General features: G+C 37.5%; 1 protein-coding gene across 1 annotated transcript in view; it reads right to left on the bottom strand.

Annotated features, from left to right (window-relative positions):
* The window catches only part of lrrc7 (leucine rich repeat containing 7), a 132,239-nt gene extending 112,713 nt beyond the window's left edge, over positions 1–19,526 (bottom strand). Inside the window, exon 1 of the mRNA XM_053635926.1 lies at positions 19,136–19,526. The gene's annotated coding sequence lies outside the window, so the exon portion shown is untranslated. The remainder of the gene's footprint in view (positions 1–19,135) is intronic.
* Between the last annotated feature and the right edge of the window lie 6,964 nt (positions 19,527–26,490).

The following is a 26,490-nucleotide window of genomic DNA, read 5'->3' as shown; positions in this document are numbered from 1 at the left end:
AATGAAGTTACATTAAGTGACATGTTGCTTTATTTGTTTGTCACGAATAGTAGGCTGAGACGGATGCAAGTGTAGTTAGTATTTTTTAAGAAACTGGCAGACAAATCCAGATCGTTAGGCAAATCCAAAAACCAAGAAACAATCAGGAACAAAAATCAGAATAACAATCACGGAATCAACGGCTTGGTAAGTTCAGATGAGTTCAAACTGAACGTTAAAACGCAAGGTGTGTATGTGTGTGAGTCTCTTATATGTGCTGGTGCTAATTGTAATCAGAAGTCCGATGATTGTGAACATGTCAGACTTCATGAATTGTGGGAAAGCAAGTTTAGTTCGGGACGGCCATGCTTGTAGGACAGAATATGAACAGAATTTTATCTTTGATATTGTGAAGATTTCTGTGAGAGACATTTATTTCGTTTTCTTGTAAGGAGTCTCCAGAGTCAGTGCTTTGTAACAGTCCAAGATAAAGCTGTTCTTTTAAGTTTTCCGACACAGTCTTTTCAGAGGAGACTTTTCAAGATGGAGTCAAGCTTAATTCTTTTTGTCTTATTAACCTTGTGAGAGAGAGAGAGAGAGAGAGAGAGAGAGAAAGAGAGAGAGAGACAGAGAGCGAGAGAGAGACAGAGAGAGGCTGGTGAGGGAAAAACCATTTATAGGTGCTATAACGTAAGTGATAACAGGAACTAACTTGTCTCACTGATATTCCACAATATTAAAAGATACTAATACTAATCCTTCATATTTCACAAAGTTACTAATACTTTCATATATTCTGGCTATCTGTGATTTTTTTCCCTATCCTTCTGTCCATCTAGCCGTCTGTCTGAGATTCTCATTAACGTGATATCTCAAGAACGAGTGGTTGAATGTTTGTAGGATTTATATGGAATTATCATTGTAACCAGCAGATGAACTGATCAGACTTCGGATCTGATCCAAACAGGGTCAAGGTCACAGCAAGGTCAAATGTATGAAATAATCACAGTTAATCATAGAAGCAACCCCATCGAGACCATTGCACTTATTGTACTATAATTCATTTGAATTTTAAAAAACTCATGTTATGTATTTATACATGGAAGTTTGTGCTCTCTGGGAGCTTAAAATGAGTGCATATCTCTGAATGTACTGTATGTCACGGATTTCCACTCATGCTGAGTGCCAGAGCACAACAGCGCATGCTTCCGTGTTTTCACTAACTGTGTTTACTTGTGACACGTGTGTTTATTTTAGTTTCTGTCCTGTCTCCATTATGTTATTGGATCTCACCTAATGTCTCAGCTGTTCTGTGTTATGCCCTTTGATTAGCTTCTATATTTAAAGCCCCTGTGTGTGTGTCTTTGTTCCAGGCAAAGTATTGAGCTTCAGTGTTTGCCACCTGAGCCATACAGAACCTTTGTTCATTGTCCTCGTTTCTTGGTTTTTGATCCTCGTTTCTCGTCTATGCCCTGTTTATGCCCATTTGTAGATCGTCTGACCCATGCCTGTTCTTGGATATTGATATTGCCTCACGAATTGGATTTGTCTGCCTGCATCTCATTAAAGCCTTTAACTGCACTTGCATCCATCCGCCTTGTTTACACTTGTTGACACTGTAGACCGTTCTAAGATTAATGTGATGATGCATCCCTTCATGTTTAGTTGTCATTTTTTATACCTTTTACAAAATGAAGTGCCATTCATGAAAAAAAAACAGTCAAGAATTAAATTCACTTGAACTTAACACAATAACTTCATCTTCAACTTCTACTCACTATACACTTCATCACATCCATCTTCTCACAAATGGTTCAATTCTAACAAATATGAGGTCTGAGCTAAAACAAAGTAAAAGAAGCTAAAATAACAGCACAAAACACAATAACTAAACAATAAGCAGCTTAATTATTCCACATTAAAATAGGAAGCATTCAGTAGAAAGAGGTTCAACTGGAAAGATTCACAAAACAGACAATGTGTCTTATTGCTGTGTTCTGTGTTCAATCAGATTGAACTGAGGTGTGTTTGACACACTGCTGTGTTTTCTCTGTGTATGCACAGTCAAGCTGGACAGCTCTATACACCACTGCAGCAGCATCGCTCCCATCTGCGTTATAGGTTTCAATCCCCATAAGAGCACTTAGCTGGCAGTTGTTTTATTAAAAGATCAGCATTATCTTCCCTTTCCCCAGATAGGCCTTTTAATGCTGAGATCAGGATCTGGGCACGGTACCTGAGAAATGTGCATTATAGATGGATATCTGGGCAGAGTACAGTTAAGTGAACTGTTCTCTGAGGGCCAAAGAATTACTCCAGCCTAACTGACTTATGTGACACTTCTCTGTACACACCAACACTTACTATGTGACAGTTATTAACGTCAATAAAATAACTTCAGTAATTGTTGGCCATTTTATGGGGTCTTAAAAGCATAATATGGATATTGGGACATTTACAAAATCTGATAATGAATGAAAATTACTGCTTCAATTAATCAGGTTCCATGAAAGAAAATTGTATCTTCTAAAAAAATTATTTAATTAATATCTTACACTAGCTCCCTGGGATAGGCTCCAGGCTCCAGGCTCCCCCGCGACCCTGAAAAGGAGTAAGCGGTTGAAGATGGATGGATGGATGGATATCTTACACTATGTACAACCTTATGTACAAAAACGTAAAGGGTCTAGCCTATTTGGCCTTCCATCAATATGCACCATTTTTGTCCTTAGCAAAAAAATTTAATATGCACCTCCAAAGTGCATACTTTGGCATTGTTTTCTGGCAGCTAGACACAATACAGCAGCAGAACAAACCCGAGAAAAAATGCTGAGGAAAAAAACGAATGCATTCTAATTCCACGGCACTGAAAAAAATCTTAACATGTCCTCCAAATAGACTGATCTTTTCTGGCACTCACAACGTCAAGGGAATTCCAAGATAAAACCTCTGAAGTCGTACATTTTTACAATGATGTGCAAGGTTAAGAAACAACATGCATACTGTATATAACTTCAGCTTTTCTCTACAAACAACTTTTTTAGAACAAGTTCACCTTCAGTCTGTAAAGACGTATACTCAAATATAATTTACAAATATTTTCCCACTTTCAAAAATCTAATGTCAGCAGCAAGCCAGCAACAAGATGAATTAATAAAGAAATCTGTTGCAAACATTTTTTGTTTATCAGTGTTATTAAAGGCATCAATTAGTTGTTGCAGTACATTACTGAGGGAATGTTTACAAGATTTATTGCATTCACAACTATTACATCTAATTATTACATTCACTGACATATGAATTTAGTCCAGAATTGGCTTTACTCTAGGTGCACAGAGGCTTAGTGGTTAGCACATTTGCTTCACACCTTCAAGGTTGGGGTTTCGATTCCTGCTGCGGCCCTGTGTGTGCGGAGCTTGGGCACCAACAGCAAATTGCAGATGATTACATGCCATGATAATTAAAGAGCAACACATCATACATTTATAGTTACATTTAATGTTGTGGAAGGTCCACAAGACAAGTAAGTTCCTGTTATCACTTCCGTTATAGCAACTATAAATAGTCATCACCTCACCAGCCTCTATTTTTCCCCTCTCTCTTGAAGTTAATAAGACAAATTGTCCTCATTCCTTGCAAAGTTATGAAGACTCGAATGTGATAGAAAGCTGCATAAAGTTGCAGCTTTATCTCTAACACTGGAGATTTCTTCCATAAAAGTGAAATAAATGCCTCCTTAAGGAAAGCATCACCAAATCAATGATTATTTGTTTTACTTTGTTAAATAAGAATGCAATTCTAATCCACTTATTTTTAGACTTAGATTATGTGGCGTGTCTGGTATACAAGTCCCCGTGAATTAGCTGTTACTGCAGAAATGACAATGACAAAATGAGTCCACGCAGCCAGCACTACTGTCAGAACATCTGTTATTGAAAATTAATCAATACCTTCTGACCAATCAGATTTTAGAATTCAACAGTGCTGTGGTATATAATGTTACAGCCAAGTCTTCTGAGAACTTGTGCAATACTTTGCTGAATGTTGTAACAATGTTCTTGTTTAGCTAAGTAGTTACATTAGATGTTCCTGAGCAAAACCAAGAAAAATCTTTTATACTACCTGCAAATTACAGCAACACATTATAAGTATAAGTATAATTATAGGTAAATTACAATTACAATTTTTAAGTTTACAGTTCTCATGTCCTTCCTTAGTTAGGCTGGTTTTGCCTTCCTGTTCTTCTTTTTGGAATCACTAATTTGCCTGAGTTATCCATGTGTTCATATGTTTTTAAATTGTCTGCCTGTTTTGATAATGAATCCTGCTAAAGGTCTACAGTATATTTACTCTGAAATTGCATCCCTCTACCTGTTCCTCCTGCACAGGGATTTACCAGACAGTTCAATAACTGCATACACAGCAAGCAGTTTTCATTGATCCTGTCTCATGAAGTTCTGTTCAAAGTATTAAAAGAAGGGCTCCTAACAAGGGAGCTGAATATAATTAATCCCAACATGACTACTAACTCAGCACTTCCTTTTCAAACTCTGTGAAGGTTTCCTCATGTTGAACAACTAAGACTTGATTAAGTCGAGTCAAACATGTCATGAAGGGATAAACATTTGCTTGCATATTTCTCTAAGGTTTATCGATAAATTGCATTTTCACTCATTCCTTTATTAATATTTAAAACCATAAAAGTATTTTTTACTTTTACCATTGCTATCATCACTCTGTAGGGACCCTGGCACCCTGGCATGCTGGGGTATGCAAAGAAAATAATTTCACTGTGCTGACGTATATGTGACCAATAAAGACTCATTATCAATATTAAGTACATGCTAGTTCATGTTTGTTAGTTAATGTATTAATTAATACGTAGGGTTCAAATTAGGGGTCTAAATCAAATTTCACCCTTGCGTGTAAAGGAGAAGTGCCCTAGGCCCTAGCCACCCAGAGCTCGTACTAGTAGTACAGTAGGATTTAAAAAGGAATAGATGGAGATTGATTGTTCGCCAGAGATTGTCATGAACTAAATTTCATTTCAAGTAAACTTCCTACACTGTAACCAAATATAAGCATGTTTTGAATGAAAGAATGTATCCACGGTATACAATGCACATAATTCCACCTAATAATCCATGTCTTAAGCATAACTGAACACTACAGTATGAACACAATATTCATGTCTGCGTTCATATCATTCCTGCCGACTCTCTGTTACCATGGTAACCCTGTCTCCTGCCCTGTTCTCTCAGGCTGAGCGCACCAGAGTTAAAGGAAAGGGACAACAGGATCAGATGCTTGTCCCAAGGCTTTCAGGTGAGCTAAATGATGATCGGGGGCAAAACACAGCATATACTGGATTTCAGGCTCAACTTCACCCGATGACCTTTTTTTCTCTCTCTCTTTTTTTTTTAAGTAAGTAAGGTAAATTAACAGACAGATAAAGCTGAGGATTATAACGGACATGCTGCAATGCTAGTGATATCAGAAAAAAACTTTATTATGTTAGGTTTCTGTGAAATTGAAATTTTATTTTAGTTTTTAGTTTTGCAGATACGAACTAAAAAATCACTACACTTCAAAGTACTCTAAACTCAAACAGACAAAAAAATCAAAAGATAAAAAGACTTGGGTTTGTCATAAACAGAGTTGGGTGTAACATGCTACAAAGTAACGCGTTACGGTAATCTAAAATCGTAGTAATTTATTACTTTAAATTTAAGTAATTTGATTACAGTTACTGATGTCAACTGTAATGCATTTAACACTGTAATTGCATTACAAATTTATTGTTAAGAAAACAATATTAAGTAAAATGCTGTTTTGAATAAATCACATTTTGCCCCGAAGATTTTTTCTTTAGCCCCGAATAATCCTCCACTTGGAGCGGTTTGTCCCTACGTGACAACGTCAGTAAAAGAATACGGCCTGTAATTTTATATCTTCAGTGAATGGAGGCGAGACCAATCAGACAGGAAAATAAGTGGAAATACTCATGTCTCAATTCTGCCAAAAGCTAGCTCACATAGCCAGTGTGAGGAAAAACGCCGACTTCTTTTGTTAAACCAGTAAAGGGGTTGAAATGGAAACAGTAACATCCTCTGATGCTGAGCAGGAAAACAAGGTGTGTAAATGTCTATATGAGTTCCAGTTTACAGGAACATGATATGAGCAGAGTATAAGGAAAGATCATGTATGTCGCATGACACTGTAGCAGCTAAACCCATACAATGATAGCTTAGCTATGCCTCCCCATGGCTAGCAACACCAAACTAGCGTAGTTAGAAAAGTTTTATTTTTTATCAGTCTGGTAATCCTACAAATAGTGACAACACCCGAGGCAAGTGTAATGATAAATCCAACTTTTTCTGAACATGTCATACATTGCATGCTAAAATTACCAAAAGAACTATGAGTTTCACTTTGTAGTGTATTTTTGTAGGTTTGATACTGTAGGTTGGTTTTAAAAGTAATATGAAAGTAAAGTACTTAGTAATGTGATTACTTTTTACATGCAGTAATCAGTAATGCAATCAGATTACATTTTTAAAGTAGTAATTAGTAATCTGTAGTGTTACTTTTTTTGAGTAATTTACCCAACACTGGTCATAAATGCCTCTCCAAACAAGCTCTGTTATAAAGAATAATAGTGGCATACACAAACAATGCTAGTAGAATGGTGGTTTTCACAGCAGGCAAAGAGAGGATAGAGCTAGACCACATAGATCTTCCAGGTTAGACCTGTCCACTTGGAATAGAATATCATGTAGCGGATATCCTGGGATCATTATCTCTGTTGTTTTTTGTATTTTTATATTATTTATTTTTAATGTAACTGGTTGAAGTGAGCCTTGTCTGGAGAGCTGACTAATGCCTGGTACACTCTTAGAAAAATAGGTTCAAGGTTCAAGGGTTTCCTCTCGGGGAATCCTCAAAGGTTGTTTGCACAACCCTATAACAAAGTGTTTTTCTATCAGAGAGATGAGAAGTAAAACTTCTTTAGGAAGCCAAGAAAGTGAAAGAAAACTTAAAAACACTTTAAGTTGCATGGCCTGTGGGAAAATGCAAATCCTTGTCTTTATTTAGAGACGAATACAGTGTGTCAGAACGTCTAGTTTGAGATCATTTTTATGCCAGGTCATGTGCAGTTCCATGATGCCACTGTTTCCTAGTCAACAAGTTAGCAATCTAACTAGCAGCTAACAACTAAATAGCAAATCATTCAATTTCTAACATTAGCTGAAAGATTATTGAGGTACTCAGAGTCATAAACTAAACTGTTGTAAACCTTTGTATTGTGTTTACTTTAAAAACATCAGCGTTATTGTAATTTTGTTGGTGGCTAATATACCTAATTTACAGGCGGAATGCTGATGAACCTGCAGCTGTACTAGCAAGCATATTGTGAATAAAGATAAAGAAATACTGAAAATATTATCAATAAAATGATCTGAAATGTGATTTGTTTTATTGTGATTTTTTCCCCACGACAATAACAGGTTCTATATAAACAAATGGGAACTGTAGGATAAAGTGTAAATGACACCTCATCACCTTATCACAAAATCGTGTCTGATTGGGCATAGACCCGTCACATTTTAATTTACATATTAATTATTTTCTTTTTATTCAATTCAATTTTATCAAAGCAGCTTTACAGAAATATATAAACACAGGATACAGATTTTAAGTGTGTGAATTTATCCCTATTGAGCGAGCCGGTGGTGACAGTGGTGAGGAAAAACTCCCTAGGACGATATGAGGAAGAAAACATGAGAGGAACCAGACTCAGAAGGGAACCCATCCTCATCTGGGTAACAACGGATAGTATGAAAGTAAAGGAATGTTCATTATGGTTTTAACATGAAGACTGTTTTGTTGAACTAGTCCACTGTTCACTAAATGAGACCTGAGTGTGAAACTGCATGTGGTAATTGCAGTCCCAAGGCCATAGCAGCAACCGTAGTCCCAGCCACCACAGCGAGAAATGTCCATGTGGAATTGAGGTCCAAAACCATTTCCATGGTACTTCAAGCGGTACCATCCTAATCAATCTCCAGGCTGTAGCCTCCAATTGATGAGAGCTCCATCCAGAGGTAGGGTATCAATTATTTTATATCTGTTACAGAATGATTCATATATACAGCGGGGTCCAAAAGTCTGAGACCACAATGAAAATAGGCCCTAAACTCTTCTATAGAAGCATGAGTTCAGACGACACTTTCAGACGATGGATTTGATCTAAAATGGATCATAAGGTTTTGCACAAATGTGTGGTGTCCATGCCAGCTCAAGCGCACACTGTCACTGAAACAAAAAAGGTGACGTACCAAACTTTTAAAAATTGAAATTCATGTAAATATTTCAAAGATTCTACTTTTCACTCAAATTGTTGTCAATAATATAACATGCAATGAAAACTGTTGTATTTATTTAGAAAAGCATGCACAATAGAAGCATTTTCACTCAGATTTTTGGACTCTACTGTAGCTATAACATGCTATATGTAAACCCCTAGTTCTTATGCTTTTTGTCTCTTTAATTGGCCAAAGATCTGCTGCTGATCCCTTTTTCCTAGGAAGTCATTCAAGGTCATTCAGAAACTACTGGCACCTCATCGTCACTCAGCCGTAAGGGTGATGATAGCAGGGGGTAGCTTATAGCTTAATCCCAACCATTTCTAATCATGTTCCTTTTCAGATGCTGTGCTTCTTGCTGCATGGTTTGATCAGCAATTAAGATCTGGATAGGAAGGCATTTTGATTGTTGATATGCCGTATAACCTTACCTTGAAGCACCCCAGAGCTGATTTATGTCCGCTCACTGTGTATGATTTATGAACACAGCCTGGAGATAGCTCAGGGTCCTCAGGAGGTTTCTGAACCTCTTCAAAACATGATGTATCAGATTGGCATGATTAACTGTAATACTTTGCCAGATAACTTTGCTTTCTCCATTAATGCAGAATAAGATTTTTGTACATTTTTAGTAAACACTGGTCAGGCATTGGCTGATTTGGTCCTTCTTCTTTGGGAATGGGAGCAACATTTGCACTTGTGCATATAGTTGGTATCATGCTATCTTATTGGTATCTTACTGGTTTAAAAGGTAGGTAATGACAGGAACCAGATCCATTGCTTGTTTGTACAAAAGTCACAATGGAATATCATCATTTTCCTTTTTGTTTGAGTTTGGCAGAGTTTTAAGCACAAAGATCATTATGTCATGTTGATGTTGAGAGAGGATAAATACCCAATGAAAAACGCTCACTTAGGGCTGCTCAAATCCACCACTTTTTATTTCTCTTTACCTTTTTATATGTGTAATATAATGTTTGCTGTTGGCATTCTTTATCATTTTATGCACTTTGCTCCTTAAGCGTTTGTCCATGATTATGAAATTGATGCATTTATCTCATTACAGCCTTGATTTCTTTTAATTGTCATCCAGGGTTTATCTGTAGTTTTAATAACTTCCCATTAGTTCATGGGTGTCTAGTATATTATTTACTGTAGTATTGAAGTCTGAGAAATTATTTACCTGTAACATTAGTATAGGGTGCAAATGGTGGGTATTTGTTTTTCAAGGTACATGCTAAAATCTTCTTTCTTTCTTTTTTTTTTTTTTAAACAAACAGCATGGTAAAGTTGTGTGTAATTGTATACTAATATGCAGTGTATCAAAACAAAGCATCATCATTCCTTCAACATTATTTACATCATAGTTGCATATAGTGGATCATTCCAAGAACGATGTAGGAAGCGATCCTACAATTCAGCTAATTCTGAGATTTTGTATTTTCCCACATGAAAGCTGTTGTGTGTGGGCCTATTTTCAACACTATATTTCACAGATATGTTACACTCACATCTGTTCCATTTTCAGACTGAGGCTGTTAGTAAAGAACCTAGTTTGTGAATGCTTTAATACTTCCTTATCTAGTTAGTAACAATAAATCAGAATGGATATTTTATAGAATTAGACATAAGACAACTGGTACAGCTGATGGCTGGATCTATAATGTAACTGAAGGACTGCGAGTAGGGGACAGTAAAAACACAGTAAACTGTAATAGATGGATGGATGGATGGATGGATGGATGGACAGATGGATGGATGGTCAGTCAACCAAGCAACCAATCAGGGGTGTTAGTTAATATTGGATACTTCAAAACACCTGACAAGGCTGTCAATCATTCCAGATTCATATGTCGATTGACTCATCTGCCATTTTTATTGGGGGAAAAACAAGACTTTCATAAATACTTTTGGCAAGTATCGACATATCCCGATATTTATATGTATACATTTATACATATACATATATAAACATATATATATATATATATATATCACCCCCCCCCCCCCCCCAATAAATTGGGTCTATTATGGGAGGATACAATTGTAACTTCTGAGGAAAAAAAAAACATTTATTGTCTCATTATATCTCTTGGTTTATCAGTACTGTCGGAGGAAGACTTGTTAATCATTTGTGCCAGGGAAATTCTCTCTGAGAAAAAGCAATGCTTCAGTCTCTGAGGTGTTTGAAAAAGCAACAGTTTCCTTGCTCTTTGGCTATTGTTTAATGATCAGATGTGAGCCATTGCTTTCAGATAACAGTGCTGGCCTCTTGAAAAGCAAGTGTGCATGCCAAATGAAATATCCACTCTGATTAGTTCAGTTGTGAAGAAGCAACAGATAACAGATAAGGTCAACCTTGAATAAAATTACACAGCTTTAGAAAGTGGTGTCTAGTACTACTACTACTACTACTACTACAACTACTACTACTCATGAATACCATAACATTTGTTAATTGGTTGGCAAAACGCAACAAAATGCTCATATTGAACAAGGACACTTGTTCCCTTGGGATGTACTGTAATGAATGTAGTGAATGTTATGTATGGCATAGTTTCCCAACCGTGGTCTTAGAGTACCCTGTATCCTGCATATGTTAGGCAGGGTCCCAATTCACCTACTTATTCGATGTACTAATAAGTACACTTTTTGTGAAGAAAAAGTACATACGTTTGAGTGTGTATTAAAAGAGTTTGCAAGTACTGGGACATACTAACAAGTCGTTGTAATGGAAGAGAACGTTGTTCTGTGACATGTCCCGTGTTCCGTGTTTATGTCTGTGTTACTTTCTGGCTCTTCCTTTTGGTTATGCTACCATAGCTAGTCTTGCCGGAGTTCCTGATAGCACTCACGCAAAGTATATTGTGCTTAACCAATAAACATAACTAATAATCTCTCTGTCGAGCTACACATGATACTCCTGGGATACTAGTCATCATGACCCCTTCTGCTCTCTGGACCTGCCTGGTCTATCCTGATGCCCAATTTCTGGTTGGAGTTCTCATCAATTGGAAGTCACATGCTACGGTTGAGGATGGCCCCACATGGTGCAGCCTAAAGATCACTGAGATTACTGAGGATGGTGCCACTTAAAAACCATAAAGATGGCTTTGGACCTCAACTCATATGAACAGTTATGCTGTGATGGCTTAAGACTACAATTGCTATGATAGCTTTAGGACTTCAATTGCCACAAACGCAAGTCTAAATCAGTGAACATTGGAGAAGTTCAACAAAACAGACTTCAAGAAAAAAATTTCCTGGTTACACTATTGCACTTTTTGACTAAGTAGTATTAGCAGGATTTATTTATAATCGCACTACCCAGGTGAGGATGGGATTCCCTTTTGAGTCTGGTTTCTCTCAAGGTTTCTTTCTCATATCATCTCAGGGAGTTTTTCCTTGCCACCATCACCTCAGGCTTGCTCATTACGGATAAATTCCTACATTTACAATCTATATCCTCAATTTATATATTTGTGTAAAGCTGCTTTTGGACAATGTCCGCTGTTAAAAGTGCTATGCAAATAAAATTGAACTGAATCGTACTGAATTATACCACAGTAATTTGCCAACAATTATATTTCATTTTATTAATCAATGATGTGTCATACGTTTTATTCATTTACTGATCCATTTTCATGTGAAATCTGTGAAATACATTGGTTCCTGTTATCATTTACATGATAACAGCTATAAACAGTCATTCCCTCACCAACTTCTCTTCTCTTCTCTTTCTGTTAATCAGACATAAATTCAGCTTCTCAGGTTACTAAGAAACTGGAAAGCGCACACTCCTCTGTCCTAAAGACTTTCCCATGTCTGAAAACATAAAGGAACATTTATATCAAGTGTTTACCATTCAAGTTTCAGTGAATTAGTTGTTACTAGAGAAACGATAGTGTATGTAAACAAGCGCAATAATATAAACCTGTGATTTGCCTTGCAGCCATAACTATTGTCAGAGCTGCTGTTATAGAAAATGAATCAACACCTTCTGACCAATCAGATTTGAGAATTCAATGGTGCTGTGGTATAACTTAAGTCAGCATCTTCTCTTCTAACGTAATAGGAGTGTTGATAGAGGAGTGTACCAGGAGTGTAAGAGGCCACCAGTGTGTTGTAGCACAATTTAATAAATCATTTAAGATATTGCTGGGAACAATTCTCAAACAATGCTTAACAAGGGGAACACTGCCACATTGTATTTATCTTCTTCATAAAGTGAATACACCTCTTTTTTTGATAACATGCCAAGGGTTTTAATGAAATGGAGAACATCAATGTAAAGTCAATAATGTAAGGAATAAAATACAACAGGGTATGCTGTTATGAAAATAATCAACAACAGGGTGATGTTTTATTCCTCTTATACCACAGAAATATGCCAACAAATCCATTTTTATTCATTATCAAGCCATTCTTTTTTATCAGTTTTTGTGATCAAGCCATTCTTTTATCATGTTGTGGAACTTCCATGAGACAAAAAATGACCAAAATACCAAAAAAAAGAGAAAAAACATGACTAATACAGACAGACGTAATGGCATTGTTTATCAGCCTTCTTGCCATGGATCCGGAGCCTATCCCGGGAACACTGGGTGTGAGGTGGGAATACATCCTGCATGGGATACCAGAAGATCATAGTGTACCACGCATACTCTCAGTCACACACTCAGTCACACCTAGGGACAATGTATCTTAGCCAATCCACCTACTGTCATGTTTTTGGAAAGTGGGTGGAAACTGGAGAACTGCAGGAAACCCCACCGGGACTCAGGGAGAACATGCATAGAAACTCCACACAGGCAGTAAACCGAGCTCAGGGTCGAACCTGGAGCCGTGAGGTAGGAAAGCTACCCTACTGAGAAACTGCCAAGCGCAAAGTCCTCTGTCCTGTAGACTCTCTTGTGTGAGTGTGGAAAACTCTTTATTTTCAGGAAAATAAAATCACTGTAACACACACCCTCTTGTGGCTTACTGCTTTATTTTATGTGTTGAATCTTACAGTCATTTGCTTTTACATTTATTCTGGCAATGTTAGAATTTTATGTCTTGCAAATTGAGCATGGAATGGATGTAGTGAGATCTATTCAAATTCTCACTAGGTGTTGTGGCGTTTACAAACTAAAGTCTTGAGGCACTCAGTCACAAAGAGTGCCATAATTTGCTACCATTTCACTGTCAGATTGACTGCATTCACCAGAAGGAAGAGCTCATAAATTTTGCATTGTTAAATCTCCGTAATTACATTTTTTTAATAGAAGAAAATCAAATCACTTAAATTCTACGTTACTGGAAGATAACATAGTGCCGTAGTGTCTCCTACATACAGTAAGAAGCCCCTGGGCCTGTAACATCTAAAATGCCAGTTCTCCACATTTTCCTAGAAGGTCATTGGACCAATTAAATCTAGTTTCCAAATGAGTATTTTAAAGGGCTCCAGCGTAATAAAGCCTAACAGAGGATGCGTAGCAGGAGTCATCGTTTTCATCACACACTGCATGCCGGTTGTCAGTATGGATTTAAAGCCATGTCACAGCTGCATTTTTAAGTTTAAAATAATGATCTCCTATAAGGCTTGCTGTTTATTCTGTCCTAATTTGTACGCAAGTATAATATTCACATACCTAGGTATAGTCTAGAGGTCTAATCTGCATCATGCATCACAGAGATGTTAAATAAGCAGCAAAGTCATTATGACGGCTTAGCAAAAGGCTCCTGCTGACATTGAGACAGTGAGCGGGTGTCAGATAGAAGGAGCGACTAGAAGAACCAGCATTACACCACCTACCACGTTCTCTCTTCAGAGACTCCAGACTTTCTCTCCTCTTGGCTTTACCGCAGCGTAGCTATGCGCCATCTGTCGCTGTTGTCATGGCAACAAGGCCCATTGATCTACATAAAACCACAGACGGAGATATTCTGGTCTGATCCATTAGCATGAGTCAAACGGCATCTCCATCTTGGCGAACTGGCGGACAGTCGTTTCAGACATCTTTCTGACCATAATTACCATTCTTCTGACCTTTAAAAGGAAACTGATAATATATCTCTTATTCCTGATCATAATAGCTGCCACATCTTTAATTCATGGCTATTAAAGCCATCCTGAGATGGGTAGAAACGACTACATCTCAACACTACTTGGAATTAGTTCTAACCTCATTTATTAGGAACCTCTGCGTTTTAAGATGTACTCATTTCTACCCAGTTCTGGATGGCTTTATTAGCCATGAATAAAAGATGTGTCAGCCATTATTAGTAGGAATAAGAACTAGATTATCAGTTTTCTTTTAGAGGTCTGAATTATGATAATTATGTTCAGAAAGATGTCTAAAACAACTGCCGGTTATCTAAGCCAGTGGTGCAGTTCGTCCATGGCAGTGGAGTATGTTTATGCAACAAGCATTCCTGGAAGAAATATGTCTTCAGAAATATGAAGTCTTTGCTGGAAACACATGCACACACACACACACACACACACACACACACACACACACACACACATCACAACACACATGGCTCATAAAAGCTGCAGAATGTCACAGCAAGAGATTTGATTTCTAAAGATATTCTTAAAGTTCTGAGAGCTAAGCGAATGTGGAGAACTCGGAGTAGGAAAAGCTAATAAGGCCTGAGATTTCTCTATAGAATTCTCTTTATATCACTGATTACGTTTACATGGACAGCAATAATCTAATTACTGACCTTATTCTGAATAAGACAATATTGTGATTAAGGTGTTTACATGAGTTGCTTTTAGTATATTTCTTTCATGTTCCTGTTTTACATGTTATAGAACATAGATCGATTAACGGCACACGTCATTACGTCCCCACGCCACGCCATCCGACATTCCCTCCAGAATTTCACGTATCAACATACAGTTCGTCTTCGTTATGGTACCGTATACAGTTTTGGGTGTTTCATTCTTAATTTTACGAAAACTTCAAGTGCAGTTAATTATTTGTCATGCTGTACGTGCAAATACACGACTGTTTGAAGCCGTGGGCTGCGTCCCAAACCGCGTACTTACCTACTATATAGTAGCTGAAATACATGTATTACACTTACTATATAGCAGGTAAGTACGTGGTTTTGGACGTAGCCATGCTCTCTTGTTTGCCGTCAAACGGTTGAGCACTGCCATGTGTGTACATATCCTGTCGCAGAATGCGGTGAAAACTCTCACACGACGTTAATAGTGTGAGTAAGGTGTTTACATGTCTGTAATACACGTCGATAATGCGACTAAAACAGGAATACTCCACATGTCTTAATTTGATTTGTGTTTACTTCGAGTATGACTTTAGTCGGATTAAGGTCATCAATAATCGCTGTTTACATGCTAGTTTCTTAATCAGAGTATCGTCTTAATCGGGCTAGCATCGGACTATTGTTGTCCATGTAAATGTACTGACTGTAAGAAACTTGAGGAATGTGGAATTGATGTGAAAAAATCACATCAAGGCTAGAATCTCCACTTAGCCTGATTACAACAAACCTTCTACACGCTTGTTTCATAAATGTTATAGTTTTATCTGAAGGATTGTGAAAGGAAAAACAGCGCTGTTTCTTTTTGAGCAAATAATTACGCCGACGATGTTCAACAATCGGCAGCAGAGGAAAACCTCAATAAGCTTAGAGAATGAGCAAGGTGAAACTAAACAGATGTGTTCAATAAAAGCCAGGCAACTCTGTGCAATTTCTCCAATGATTAAAGTGACCAATCTCTGAGCTTCAGTCATATGTCTTAGTTAGAGGTCTCTCTGTGGTAGGAGATGTCAGAGCTCTCTGATAGGATGCTCTCTGGAGATGCAGAATTATTGATGTGTTTAAATGGTGCATTATATTAATGCAGGCTAAGTAAGGAATAAAACATGATTTCATGTGCTGTTATAAGAATCAACGATAGAGTGGTGTGATGCAGCATGATGTGAAACAGAGTTATTTTTGATACCACAAAGCTGAGTAATTTCCAATGCCAGCCTGTCCCAGAGTGTTTTTAGTATTATTAATACTACAATGGTGGTGATGCTTATGCATTTTCTTGTAGGTACACAAAGCACACAGGGTAGCAAGCTGTATACATAGCACAAGGTTAGCTTAAAAAAGATGTGTCAAAAGTATGATATAGTAAAGTATAACCATATTTCAAATGTCCCATTAAATATTTAAGAAGTGACTGCCATTTCCATATTGTCCAGACTAGGGCTCTAACAAAATATAAATGCATTATTTGGAATGAACAGAACATATTCTCTGAACAGATACAAATACAGGCACACTATTTAGTTAGTTTGATTGTTTGTTTTTTTTAGAAAGCGTGCCCATACAGGACATTCAGAAGTTTTTTACCTTCATGCAGGTGAGCGGTCAGATATGAAGGTCATGGGTGTGAGTGAGCATTTAGATATAAAGCTTGCAGGACAAAAAAAGAGTGAATCTTGCATGATGCATTCACAGTGTTCATTCATTCATCCTTAGTAACTGGCAAGTGAGGGTAAAAGTGGTTTAAATGAGGCTATTTGACAAATGTGAGCAAGTACAAACAAAAGACTATGCTGACAGTCAGTACGTTTACATGGACAACAATAATCTGATATTTAACCCAATTAAGACGATACTCTGATTAAGAAACTAGCATGTAAACAGCGATTATTGATGACCTTAATCCGACTAAAGTCATACTCGAAATAAACACAAATCGAATTAACATTTGGAGTATTCCTGTTTTAGTCGCATTATCGACGTGTATTACAGACATGTAAACACGTTAATCACACTATTAACCTCGTGTGAAAGTTTTCACTGCATTTTGTGACAGGATATGTTCACACACGGCAGTGCGCAACCATTTGACGGCAAACAAGAGAGCACGGCTACGTCCGAAACCACGTACTTACCTACTATATAATAGGTGTAATACATGTACCTGAGCAGCTATATAGTAGGTAAGTATGCGGTTTGGGACGCAGCCCACGGCTTCAAGCAGTCGTCTATTTGCATGTATAGCACGACAAATAATTAACTGCACTTGAAGTTTTCGTAAAATTAAAAAAGAAACACCCAAATCTGTATACGGTACCATAATGAAGATGAACTGTATGTTGATACGTGAAATTCTGGAGGGAATGTCGGACGGCGTGGCGTGGGGACGTAATGACGTGTGCCATTAATCGATCTATGTTCTACAATATGTAAAACGGGAACATGAATGGAATAGTCTAAAAGCGACCCATGTAAACACCTTAATCACAATATTGCCTTATTCACAATAAGGTCAATAGTTAGATTACTGCTGTCCATGTAAACGTAGTAAGAGTTGGGATTTCTACCTCTGGGATTTCCCCCCAGTGTTTCTGGGGTAGAGTGCTCATATTTAATTAAAAACATTCATTCATCTTCAATAACTATTGCTGGTGTTCCTGAGCCTATCGTGGGAACACTGGGGATGAGGTGGATATACTGTTCACCATGGATGGGATGCCAGTTCATTTTCCGATCAGTAGCGCTTAACCACTGGGTTACCACTCTCCATATATCTCCATGGGAACAAGTCGTGCTAATTGTGCATACAGAAATATCAGCATGCCATCAATAATATTGTCCAGAATGAAGAGAGGACGATGAAAATGACAGAGAGAGAGAGAGAGAGAGAGAGAACCAAGAGACTCTTTTGAATTACAATAAAAATGTGACACTCAACAGTCACCATACCGATTCATACTTCAATCAATCAGGAAAATTAAGCTCTAGTATGAAAAATGACTCCACTCACAAACCGCCTGTCAAAGCACACAAGTATCAAAATGCCCCACATGAAACAGACAGTGACGCCAAACAAAACATGACATAGCAATTCCACCAAAGCAAGGAATGTTAGACAGTAAATCTTCCTTCCTGTTTGTGAGAGGACTGTGTAAATGCTGTCTTCAACCACCTCTCTCCTCCCTGAGGCCTGAGGAGAAGGTGTTAATGAGAACACCTGGTCAAAATGCTCAGAGCAAGACACGTTTCCGAGATCATCCATTACAGCCCCGTTCGCTTATGAAGATCATGCAGATCTGTTCCAGTTCCATCCATAACATTTAACAAGAGAGGCAGCCAACTGTTGTCTTTCTTTTTCTCATGACAACAATGCGCATCATCTTAGTAAAATTGAACGCACTACCATGGCAAACATTAGTCATGCTCTAAATTGTCTCTGCTAGTCTTTTTTAACACCTGAGGAAAAATGTAAAAAGCACCAAAAGCAGCGAAACTGCCTAACAGCATCTACATTTACTCACTTTTTTTTTTTCACATTTCAGCCAGCTGCACCCGTCAGATATCAAGAAAAATGACATTTAAGAAGCGTACTGTCAAATGAAAAGCAAACCACATGCTAAAATAAATGATTCAATCTCCAGATATCTGGTGCGTGTCTGGTGCATCCTTCAGAAAAATCTGTTACAATAAATATCTGCACATTATAACTGGTGGACAGCTGTTACCTCTTTTTAGTCAGAGAAAGGTCAGAGGTAAAAGAACTGGTTCTACACGCATCCCTTTAATATATCTTTGTCACTTGAGTAAATTATGGATCCAGGAAATGTGGATGAAAAAATGCCACATTTATGGACACAAAACAAAACTTCCTGTAGGCTGAAATAAGCTGAACCTAGGAAAGTCGATGAAGCAGATTTTTTGTGTGTGTGTGAAATATGAGGACTCATCATGCTGACTGCAGAAAACCATACCAGCAGGCACACAGCAATCATCTTGCTATTCCAGTCACTTACCAAAGTAGAGATGGGATGCCCTTTAGTATTTTCTGAAGCCTGCACTCAGACTTTGAGCCCAGGTAGATCCAGACAAAGCCTCCGTAGATTAATACTGATGGATAAGGATAGCCGTCGAGCTCCTTTAGGTGTATTCACGCTTGTTGACCTGCCACATCTTCAGCCTCCTATCCAAATCCACTAGGCTCTAATTAGATGTCCAATTAGGTCGTCCATTCCTCCAATCTCAGTCCTGACATGATGACCAGAAGATGCTGCCTCTGGAACCCACATGAGCCTGTAAAATTAAGATTTGAACAGCAGGTTACTCTCGGTTTTGTTGTGTCTCAGAGCAGATCACCTTCACATAAAATAAGCATAGTCTACTTACTGCCACCACACCTTTATGTAATTGCCATTGCGAAACCAAATTGGCCTGGAAATGGTATGAAAACAGTTCAACAAAGGTGGCCTTGATTATTCTATTTGTTGGATGCAATTCCAGCAAAGATGTCAGTGAATCCTTTTGTGGAAATTCATTTGAGTGTAAAAAAATATACAAAAACTGTCACTATAGCAAGTATTCTGCTTTCTTTGATGAAACAGCGAGTGCTGAAAATGTCACTGAAATATCTGACCAGGAATTAAAGACATAACAGTGAAGTACTGCTTATGATATAATCAATGGTGGGGTGGGGTGATGTGGACCAACCAATAAATTGAATGTTTTCTAATAACAGCATGTCCTGAAGTGTTTTATCCCTCTTACATCACTGCAATGTGTCAACACTAGCAATTTTTTTCCTTAACCAGGCGACTGCATGTTACACTTTTTATCCATTCCATGAAACAAGTTTGTTCCTGTTATCACTTATGTTATACAGTAGCTGATCCTTCACCAGCTGCTCTTTTTTTTTTCTTTACGTTGCAGGATATCATGTTACCTTCCATTCTGAACACTTTCCTGTGTTGGAAAAGATAAAGATAATGTATTGTGTTGCCTCTGATCTGTTACTAAGTGCTAACACTGGAGACTCCTTCCAAAAATACTAAATGAACATCTCCTCACAGAAACATTGCCATACAAGTTTCTATGTGAATTGTAACTATAGAAACAGTAATATATTAGACCAAGCACATTAATTTAAATCTTGATTTGCGTTGCTGTCCGAACTACTGGAAGAACTGCTGTTATGTAGCTGCTGGCCAATCAGACTCAAGAATTAAACAGTGCTGTGGTATAATGCATAGCACATAAAATCCAACAGCCAACAGTGTGTTACACACAGAAAACGTAATTAATGGACAGGGTAGGAAAGTGAACATAGGACTGGGAGTATTTTCAGTTAGCACATTCATTCTGCATTTCTTGACAAGGATAAATTGTTGATGTTTCTGTTGTCCAGTGATATCTTTCTAGAACTATCATGTCCTTAATATATTCTTCAACATATACAGTTATGGTTCTCAGAACATTTTCGGTGCATTTTGGTGACAATACAAAGCACAAGTACATGAAGCAATACAGACACTGTAGGTTTGCCTTTACAGTCCATCCTGATTTTTCTCAGCTCTGAGTAAAAGATATAGCAATAAATGTGTAAAGTTTGCACAATTTATATTGTATATACTGATACATCATTGCCACATTCATAAAGAGTGTACTTTTTATTGCTTTTTACAGTATGTTACTCACATTATATTACTATAGATACAGTATTGTATATTACTACAGTATGCATACACTATCCAACAGTGTATTGGCATTGTACATTTAATAAGGGATAAATAAGATTAAGACAGGCTATAACCCATACTAAGGAGCAATGAACCTCTGTTTTTCCTTTTCAGTTTATGCGTTAATCAATAATGTTCATTTTCCACACACCCTCAGGACATCATTACTTCAAATTATCCCCTAATAACACACCTGAGGTCTTCGTGTGACGCTAATCCAGAACAGGAAGACATACCACAGGACACACGAATAAGAGTATAAACTGACAGCTGTTCCTATAACATGGATCTCAGTCAATGGATCTGAACATGCCTTCAGAAAGTCTGTGAGTGAGTCATAGCAATGAGATGGGATTGTAGAAAATCCCTTTAAACTTCATGAGGATAAAGAAGGTTATGTGAATGATGCTAGAGACATCCTGCCATAGAGATGTAGCTATTTGTAGATATGTCCTGAAAAACCGTAATCCAAGGCCTAAAGCATTGCTATTTTTACTCTATCAATTCAGAGAATTCACATGCCTTACAAAGTATTAGCATGCAGCTGCTGTAAAATCATAACTGCAAAATTGGAGAGAGAAAAAAAAACTAGGCATTATGACACTTCATGACTATACATCAAATATATTGCAGATGCAAGAAGCAATTAAGAGATCCAAGCACCATGAGCAAGACGTGGCTAGAAGTTAACAATGATGATGATGATAGAGAGTGTTATTTCTAATGAAATTTGTCAGTCAAAGGATAACCACTTCAAAGATATTGCTTCAACATTAATTGCAAACAAAGATAAAGGTTCTTAGGTAGCACTGTGATAAACATACAGTCCCCCCACAATGTACTGGAACAGCAAGGCCAATTCTATTGTTTTCGCTATACATTGAAGACATTTGGCTTTGAGAACAAAAGATATGAATTTCAAATTATAGATCCAAATTGTTGTATTGGCTTTGATAGATTTTCCCTCTTTTCTCAGCTTCAAAATGGCTTACTTTTATCCCATAGACAGCTCTCTGGTCTTCATGTTGGTTTATCCTTTTTAACAAAAAATACAGTCTTCACAGGGTTCAAACCAAGATTAGACATTCAGAGCTATTAATTCTTTAAACAATCAATCTAACAGGACACACCTGGGCAAGAAACACCTATCAGTCACATGGTCCAATTTTTATTGATCACTTGAGAAAATGGGCGGGTTCAAACAAAAGATGGCCATGTTCTAAGTTGTTTAACACATCTAGATGTAAATATGAGGAAATGAAAGCTGAAATTCTGATCTATTGTCTCATAGTCATCTTTTGATCTCAAGTCCAAAAGCCTTCAGTGTATAGCAAAATCAATAGAATTTTCCTTGCTGTTCCAATACTTTCAGAGGGGACTGTATATACCAAATTTGGCATAGGTATGCAAGGGTATTTCCAAGATGTGGCCTTTCCAGGTAAAACCAGGTAACCCAAGGACATCAAAGTAAACTGGTATTAACAAGTATTGGAACCCAAAATGCACAAAATGTAATGTCAGTGTGCAAAAGTATTGCCAAGATACGGACTCTAAACCCAGTGAGCAAAATCATTTAAAAATCCATTGGTACTGTAAAGGCAAAGTACTATTTGTTTTTGAATTTATATCATGTAACACTATAAGGAGAGAGTAAGGTAATATATTAGTTGGATGTCTTTATAATAAACAGTCTCCTTGAAATGTTTCAGTGAGAGAACTGATACAGTTTCCAGGATGGCCTCCAAATGCCAGCTGGTTTTCCACACCTGAGGCTCTGACTGCATTTTTATAGATTCCCAAAACACACTGGGTGTTCTGTTTAAAAAAAAAAAAAGCACCTGACTTTGAGACAGGCAGAGAGATGACGAGTGGCTAAATTACAGCTTTTGTGTGATAAAAATGTAGAGTAGATGGAGATCAGAGTCAATACTCTCACGGATACCCTTCAGTCTCTTCTCATAAAGGGAGAATATTAAAGAAACTCTTCCATAAGCAGAGATAGATTGAGACCATTTTACATTTACTCTATGTTTGCAAATCATATACAAAGATCTGCATATTAGATTACCATAGCAATGTTGTCCTAAACCAATTGATCAGTGAAGCAACAGTGAAACAAAAGCAGTGTGGTCAAATTCTAATGAAGTCAAAACTGTTAAATAAGTGTAAAACCAATAAAGACTTCTGTTCTTTCCAATGAATCATTCTTGAAAATGCAACTCAGCTACTAAGGTACAATTCAGTTCAAGTCTGGCACAAATAAAACAGAAATAAATTAATAAAAGGTTGCAGAGGGGAAAATAGAGCAAATGTCCCCAGGTCCTGCGTTTCTGGGACGTACCATCAACATGGCTTCCATTGAGGTACTGCAAATGCTGAGACACGTTCATATGTTTATAGTGGACACTCACTCTCATCTAGTGATGATGGCCTGGGGCGAGCGATGAGGATAACCAAGGTTGCCACATGAACTGAGGGTCACTGAATCACTAAAACAAGTGTACCTTCAGGCACTAAATGAAGCCCATATGGCCTCTCACAAAGTAGATTTCTTTCACGTACCTGCCTGGAGCATTTCTGTGTTTCTGGAAGAAGAAAAAAAGGATATGGTGTGCCTTTTGTCATCTGAAAATGAATGTGCTGTGTGTTTCAGACAGGGCTGAACTTTTTGTGGATGCACATATAATATGCATCTCTTTAAAAGATGTTCCTACTGAATTTGGCCTGTGCTATGCATACTCATATAGTAAGATATCTGGATGTAAAATCACAAGCAACTAAACAACCCTATGGCTTCATGGAGTCAAACTGCAAGAAAAATTAAATATGCATATTCCTAATGCATAAAATCAGCATGCATATTCCTAATTTTATGTGCACACATCATTGCATCCAGTCACCAAAGGGGCTGAGACACTTGCATGACAAGTGTTATGAATGTTATATTATGAATATCTCTGAAACATGAGTTGTGTGAAAGTAATATTACACAAAGTGGGTAAAACCCAGAAGCTAAAATCCAGGCATCCCAGACTGCCTTGCACTGACCTATTTTGATTTTCAGGTGTCCTGCATTTTACAACTGTAATGTTTCGACAAAAATGGTACGCTCAACAAACGAGCCCTGGAAAGATACACTCATCTGTCTTCAGCAACAGGGTCAGGGTTACTGCCTGTGTGGAGTTCTGCATTTCTCTTCATGTCTCATGTCCACATGGATTTCCTCCAACACTGGGAGAGGCGGGAATACACCTTGGATGAGACGCCATGTTTCACACGTTCTACCCCATTCTCCAGTTTCCTCCCACTTCAAAAAAAAAACAAAAAAAAACATGCTGGTAGGTGGGTGAATTGACTTTAAATTGCCCCTAGAGGTGAATGAGTGTGTGAATGTTTGTCCATGGTGTTCTTTAACGAACTGACATCCCATCCAGAGTGTACTCCCAACCGCACATCCAGTGTTCCTGGGACAATCTAATAAAAATCACCTTAAGCACAACAGAAATCAATTTCAAGGACTTAAACTTAATTTTGCACACAATTTTGAAACTTTGATGGATAAAATCTACCTATACCTTTATCAGCTAGTCCAGCAATAACCAGAACATAATCTTTGACTACTTTGATTATCTACCTGCAAAGGTATAATATGTTCTGTACTGTATTAAATACAGATGACTACATTAAGTACTAAGCCAAATCAAATAGTGGAGACATGAAATACAGTGGTATAAATAGGTGTAAATAGTAGGGCTAATATTGGTGCAAGAAAAAGCTCTTTAGAGCAAAGTCATAGTAGAAACATTTTGGTTATGGTTCTGCAATGAACCTACTGGTTCATGTTTTTGTTGTGACCTCAGATCCTGTAATGTTTACAGCGATATTAGTAAAGTTTTTTGTCACCAAAAAATATATATATATATATATATATATATATATATATAAAAATCCATCAATCAAATTGTTCTTTTGGAAACAAAATAATGATTCCTCTATGGTGTTGGTCTAAAGAACAGTTTCTGGCACTATTTACAAGACTGTACATCAGTCTTAATAACTCATTTAGCATGTTCTATGCACTGGGTGATTAGTGTTGTGGCTTCTGAACAAAAAACCCATTTAGCCTGAAATGGAAGCTGATATATTTTGCCATTACTGATGCTATTCATCTTGGTCTGAAAAGCAAGAATGACTTTCTAATCGCAAAATAATGTCCTGTGCCCCCATTTTCACCCAAGCTGGAGCGGAAACAGACAAGAATCATCATCTTGTCATTGCAACTGATCACATGCTTCTTTCAGTTTTAAAGAGCAAATGTCACGTACTTAATCACAACTCAGCATAACAGCTCAGAATCATGGCCTACAGACCACACAACGACAAAATAACACAAATAATGATGCTCCATCCCTGCTAAGTGATATAGCCAATCCAGTGTCTCCAGGGTCTTTTGGGAATTTGATTGTTCTCCTTCAAGTATGTTGAAGCATTTACCAACACAGTACCAGACTGCTATTTTGTGAGAGTAATATACTATATATGTGGCAGCCTGGGAAAACCAGTCAGATGTTGCTGTGGCTGAATTCTGAATTCTGGGAAACAGTCAAAAAAAAAAAATGACAGGGAAAAAAAGGGATTTGGCCAGACAGTTTTCCTGCACAGATCATGTTCAGTAAGGAGCAAGTTTTTTGTCAAGTGTTCTGTTAGCTAAGCGTAATTTCCTTACACAGTGAATGTCCCACTTTGATCAAGTTCATGCAAAATGAACATAAGTCTAATAAATACAATTTTAAATCCACGATACTCCCACACCATAGTCAGAATGGGAGCTTTAAATGATAATGATACGGAGTCTTTATTGGTCACATGTACATTATAGCACAGTAAAATTCAGCCATGATATGGCGCCCCTGGAGCAGAGAGGGTTAATGGCCTTGCTCAAGGGCCCAACAGTGGCAGCTTGGCAGCACCGGGGCTTAAAAAAAAGAAAAAGTCTAAAGTCTTCACTCACTATATAATAGACAATTTCAGCATGTGAAAGGTTTTCCCAGGCCACCACACAGAGAAGCAGTGTCCTCACAGATTGCTGTAGTATATTGAGTTAGAATTTCAGGGGGAAGTAGAAAAAACATGCACACTACATCGCATTATAACACACTGGAATATGCTAAATTATGCCAAAGCTTCCCTATTTTCATTCATGTTTTCACTATGTTCATATATGTGCTAGGTTTTACTCTTTGTAGGTGTCTTTGGTCTGCTGAAAAGCACTAAAAGCACTAAATACTTTACCTGAACCCTGAATACACTCATACACTGAAAGTCACATACACTCCCAAGACAACTGTATAGCTGTGCCTTCTTACCATTACCTGCAATTGTCATTATAGGTGTCTTAAGCTGTGGTTGACATCACACTCTATTTTTTGTGCTCTCTGGCAATCATATATTTTAGGACAGATGATGGTATGTACATATACTCTCAAAACAATATATTTTCTGTAAGCATGCTACAAAATTAGGTACAGTGGTCATAAAATACTGTATATACTGTACAGTCAGGGATGGTTGGTATAAAGGTATTAGCAGAGATAAGCCCTTCCTGTCATTCGATGATAAAAAGACATCAAAATGAGGTT

Source organism: Ictalurus furcatus, chromosome 11 (assembly GCF_023375685.1).
Source record: "Ictalurus furcatus strain D&B chromosome 11, Billie_1.0, whole genome shotgun sequence".
Classification (NCBI taxonomy): Eukaryota; Metazoa; Chordata; class Actinopteri; order Siluriformes; family Ictaluridae; genus Ictalurus; species Ictalurus furcatus.
The sequence above is the reverse complement of the archived record's forward strand: the minus strand, read 5'-3'. Positions and strand labels throughout refer to the sequence as shown.